The following is a 6,007-nucleotide window of genomic DNA, read 5'->3' on the forward strand; positions in this document are numbered from 1 at the left end:
GAATCTCTCAAGGTTAGGAGTTCAAGACCAGCCTGACCAGGAGCAAGACCCCATCTCTACTAAAAACAGAAAAAAATTAGCCAGGCGTGGTGGTGCACGCCTATAGTCCCAGCTACTCAGGAGGGTGAGGCAGGAGGATTGCTTGAGCCCAGGAGTTTGAGGTGGCTATGAGCTAGGCTGATAACACAGCACTCTAGCTGGGGCAACAGAGTGAGACTCTGTCTCAAAAAAAAAAAAAAAAAGCTTAGGATAAACCAATTATTAATAAGCAAGACAATTTCAAAATTAATTTTTCTTGTACTTGAAGATGTAGTGAATGAATGCATAAGTAGGTGTTTTAAATTATGCACAAAAGATGAAGCCATTTTTAGTGTCTTACATGACCTCTACAAGTTATAGGAAGTGTTGGAGGAAACATTAAAAGACCATTGTGTAAACTTACATTTAAAATTAAATTCAGAATTCCATGAAGCTGATTTGCATGAAGAATTCAATTTGTTTAGAAAAATTGTTCCATGAGAATCATCAACTCTAAATGCACTGAAATTTATATTTTGAAATAATTTAGCAGAATTTTTGGGAAAAACTTATCAGTATTTCAATATTGTCACAGCTCATTAAATACTCTTAACAGCTTCAGTAATAGTTTCATCAGCAGAAAACTTTTTCTCAGAATTAAAAATCATCAAAAATTATTTGCTGACATAGTGTCTCATGCCTGTAATCCCAGTGCTTTGGGAGGTAGAAGCAGGAGGATCCCTTGAGGCCAGGGGTTCAAGACCAGCCTGGGCAACATAGTGAGACCCTGTCTCTCCAAAAAATTAATGTGAAAAAGAATTAGTCAGGCGTGGTGGCACATGCCTGTCATCCTAGCTACCCAGGAGGCTGAGGCAGGAGGATTGCTTGAACCCAGCAGTTTGAGGCTGCAGTGAGCTATTGTGGTGCCACTGTACTCCAGTCTGGGTGACAGAGTGAAACCCTGTGTCTGGGAAAAAAAAAATATATATATATGTATGTACACACACATATATATATATAATTTATGATCTTGCATTTGCCAAGGGCAACTAATAGTGCTTTCAATTATATTGACAGAAAATAAACTTGCTAAAATTGTAAATTTTGATGAACTAATAAATTAATTTTCAGAAAAGTAAGCCAGGAAAATCTTTTGATCAATCCAGATACTATAACATTAATAAAGTATTGTTATTTATTGCATTATATAAAATATGACAGGAAAAGTATCTTTTTTGCCATTTGTGAATTTATTTTGTTATTCATGTATCACTATTACCCCTATTATGTTTTATAAGTAATAAAATTTTTTAAAGGCAAAAACTTTATATAGTCTAATACTTTTGGCAGCACTTATTTCCTGCACTTTGAACAAGGGCGCTGCATTTTTATTTTGTTCTGAGCCCTACAAATTATGTGGTCAGCCCTGTACCAGTGCGTTGACGTCTCTGTAGATTGCAGAGAAGCCCATAGACATTTGAATTTTAAAAGTTCCTCTAAACTCTTCTCAACAGAGGATTTTGGCCCTCCCGCAGGGGACATGGACAATGTCTGAAGGCAATTTTTTTGTTGTTACAACTACAGGGCTGCTATTGGCATCTAATGGGTAGAGGCCAAAGATGCTGGTAAACATCTTACAATGTACAAGACTGCCCACGAAACAAGGACTTACCCTGTCCAAAATATGAATACTGTTGCAGTTGAGAAACCCTGCTCTAGCATCTTGTTACGCAAGTGTGGGCTTTGGACAAGCAGCACAGCATCCATGGTGGATTGTTTGAAATGCAGACTTCCAGGCCCCACCTCAGACCTACTAAGTCAGAATCTGCATTTTAACAAGATCCCTAGGTGATTTGTGCACACACAAAAGTTTGAGAAGCATTTAGCCATGGGATGCAAATCCCTAATGATATGTCTCAGACATGTCGGGGGAGCCCTGTTCTGCCTCTTCAGTCACACTGAGTTATGCCAGCCCTGCAGGGACTCTATGGACCACACTGTTCCTGCCACTTTCCTCTCATTTCTTGGCCATCCCCTGAGGCCCTCCCAGGAATGTGGTAGGCAGGCCCAGGTACAAGGACACTGAGCACTGTCCTACAGCTCCTCAGCCCTGGTACTCACTCTAATTTTGAACTTGTACTCCTGCCAAGCAAGTATGCAAAGAAGGAGAGCAGGCTGGCGTCAGACCTGGGAACTTTAAAGCTCTGGCCTGTCTCCCACCTGGCCCCAGGCCTCCTGCTGCAGTGGGCCTGAGGACTCTTGCCACATGCCTCCATGTACGAGGGATTGGTCCTTGGGCATGCCACTGCTTTTACAGCATGGACCTTGGAACATGATCTTCTGTCTGGAACTCCCTCTCCCACTTTATCTGCCTCCTGCTGAGCCTTCAAGGCTCACTCATCTGCCGCTCTTGGAAGCTTTCAGGCTTCCTCAGGGTTCCATAGCTACCAGGAGACAGACCCATGATATGGCTCCAACCTCCAGGGTCAGCAAAGTCCTGGTAGGACCAAATAAATGAAGGTCAGGCAGGGGCTGCATTAAAAGCAGGGCTCCTGACCACATGGATGCAGGCCCAGTGTTTACAAAGCAGTCTGCAATGGACAAGAGAGCCCTGAACAGCAAAGACCCATCCTGTGTACCACAGACTTTTATGCCCCCAGGGGATTTTAATGTAGGAAAAAACCCTGTTATGATGATCAGAAATACAACTACAAGAAGAATGTGCTTTATTTTTCAGTACTTCACTGAGAGCTCACCATTTCAGAAAACGACAGCAACATTGTTCCAGGCAATTGCGTCACTAACACCACACACCTACATCTATCTGCACTTGTAATTGCAGTGGCAGTGGCTCTAGATGCAAGCAGCCTTTTCTTTCTTCTTTATAGTACAGTTAGGACATTCTATTAATTGATTGCTTTTTAGTAAGCTTTTTTTTTTTTTTTTTTTTTTTTGAGACAGAGTCTCACTGTGTTGGCCAGGCTAGAGTGCCGTGGCGTCATCCTCGCTCACAGCAACCTCAGACTCCTGGGCTCAGGTGATCCTCCTGCCTCAGCCTCCCGAGCAGCTGGGACTACAGGCATGTGCCACCATGCCCGGCTAATTTTTTCTATATATTTTTAGTTGTCCAATTAATTTCTTTCTATTTATAGTAGAGATGGGGTCTCGCTCTTGCTCAGGCTGGTTTCGAACTCCTGAGCTCGAACAATCTGCCCACCTCAGCCTCCCAGAGAGCTAGTATTACAGGCGTGAGCCACCGTGCCCGGCCTTTAGTAAGATTTTTATTGAATAACTACGTACTTCAAAAAAAGTTAACAAATCGTAAGGGTGCACCTCTATGAACTTTTGCAAAATGAACACATCTATATAAACAGGACTCAGATCAAGAAACAGAATATTCTCAGCACCCTGGAAGTCCGCTCATGGTGCCTCCAAGTCATAACTCCTCCTAAAGATAACTACCATCCTGGCTTCTAATACCTTAAATTAATTTTGCCTACCTTCGAACTTGATAGAGTGGAATCATACATTGCATACTTGTTTTGGGTCTGGCTTCTTTCAGCCAAAATTATATTTCTCAGATTCATTCATGTTGTTGTGTGAATCAGAAGTTTGTTCATTCTTGTCATGTGGACATATCACAACCTATTTATCCATTCTCCTGTATGTGGACAGTTGCACTGTTTCCAGTTTCTGGCTATCATGAGTAACAGTGCTATGAACATTCTTGTGTATGTCTTTTGGTGAACATATACACGTATTTATTTATTTATTGGAAATATGTGTGTGGGCAGATGATGCTATGATTTTCATTTCGTGGTAGTGGGGGAGGGGTGTCATAAAATACTTGTTACCCAAAGCGGGCACAAGTTCTGAGGTAATGGTTGAGACCCTGAAGTTTGAAGCAGGTGCTTCTTTCCATTATTTATTTGTCTGTCCACGAGGATTGTCCCTGCTGTCCTGTGCTCCGAGCTGGGAAATGCCAAGGCTGTGCTCTTTGGAGGGACAGAGTCTGAGAATCTTGCCTTAAGGCTGGAGGGCAGAGGCTTGCATTCTCACTCCCACCACTAGAGGCCAGGCATTCACAAGGGACTGGGGACCAGCGGCCCCTCCTTCCAGGCTGGCTTCCTCTCAGGTTCCTGCCCCTTCATTTTCCTTGGTAACTGGGAATCCAACTGTATTGGGAAAAAATGAAAAAAACAAAATAAAATAAAAAGAAATCTTTATGGTGCATCTTAGTGGAGGCAGATGGAACGAACACACTTTTAGGGCATTAAACATTTCTCACCTGGCTTGTGGACCCACCTTCCCTGTTAAATGGAGAGTCTCTGGGGTCTGGCTGCCTCCTGGGGGGTCCTCTAGTGCTCCCTACGCTCACTCACCAGACTGGCTCTGTTGGGAGCTCAGCTAGCTCTGGGCCACTGGGGCGATTCCCATGGATTGACTTCTGCAGACACATGTGCTGGGAGCTTTCAGTTTCCCAGTTATAAATGTTTTACATTTCAGTGGTGAATATTTAACAATTTGTTCTGGGTGGGGAGCTGATTTATCGTGTTTGCTCATTTCAGTGATGTAAATACTTCCACCATGTCTGATTTCAAGCTATCAATGTGATGTCACTGAATGTGGAGGTGGGAAGAGATGCTAAGTAGCATACTATTATATAGCATTTCCGCTACACAAATATAATAGATGTAAATAAACTTGAAAGCATAGAGTACAATGTAGTAAAATAATTAGAAAGTGGTAAGTTTTGAGTATTTATTACTTTAAAATTATAATTTATTTAATTTCACATATATAATTTAATTTTCAGTAAAGGCTGTATTTAATAACTGGCTCACAAAAATCTTGGGAATCTTACAACTGGCTCTTGGGAGACAGTACGAGCAGGCTTCAGCACACCCCTGCAGGTAACCTGCTCTGGTCTCCTTTTAAAAATCATGTTTGCTCTTTACAGTGCCAATCAGAGTTGCATTCCTTAAGAAGCAGGCAGGCCTGGCCCTGCTACTTAGTAACTGTGGCCTTGGCCTTATATTTAAACTTTCTGTATCTCAGTTTCTTCATCGCAAAATGGAGATAACAGTATTAATATCTATTTATAGGTTACTGCAAGGATTAAACAAGATCATATATATAAAACCATTGGCACAGTGCCTGGCAGACAGTACATACTTCATAAATTGGAGCTTTTTTTGTGTGTGTAGGGGGGTGTTGATTAATGTGCCTAGGGGTGAAGCTGCACCTTGGGTTCTGCCATCTGCACCTTCAAAATACTCTGAGTTATGGCCAGAGTGTCCGATGCCTGGCCAGCCAACAGGTCCTGGAGCCGAGAGCCCTGCTGAGGCACGGGGTCTGCCAGAGCTTCACAGCCCTGTGCCTGCCTCTGCAGTCTGAAAGCGGGGCACCTCCAGTCTTCCATCCACTGGCAGTTCAGAGCTAGCAGGGCCAATCATACAGCCCTCTTCTTTCACTCAGCCCTGAGGAAGAAAGTCTCAGAGGGAAAGCAGGGTCAAAGGACCTGAGAGTGGAGGAGGGGATTGTAGGCTGGCTGACTAGAAAGGCCTCAGGCCAGGGGCTGTCTCCAGTCCCCTCCCCCTTCCCTGCTGACTCTCTCCCAGAGTCACTAACCAGCCCTTGGGCAAAGGGCAGGGAGGAGTTGCAGGTCATCGGCTGGCTGGCACCCGCTGGCTGAGGGATCTGGAGTTCATCCTTCTTCCACTGGGGTTACCATCTGGGGACACAGAATGCAGATGCTCCCTTTCTACCCTGGCTTTTCCTTGTGTGAAAAATGGGGCCAACGCTTTTAACCAGCTTACCTGGTCTAGGTCAGGGACGGAAATGCTGGCAAGGACTATTCAGTGTTTCAGAAAAGCAGGAGGGGCTGGGTTGTCCTCTTACATATAGCTGCTGACTAGGCAGCCACAAGTGCCTATTTTCTTTCTTTCTTTCTTTCTTTCTTTCTTTCTTTCTTTCTTTCTTTCTTTCT

Source organism: Propithecus coquereli, unplaced genomic scaffold (genome assembly GCF_000956105.1).
Source record: "Propithecus coquereli isolate 6110/MARCELLA unplaced genomic scaffold, Pcoq_1.0 Scaffold5, whole genome shotgun sequence".
NCBI lineage: Eukaryota > Metazoa > Chordata > Mammalia > Primates > Indriidae > Propithecus > Propithecus coquereli.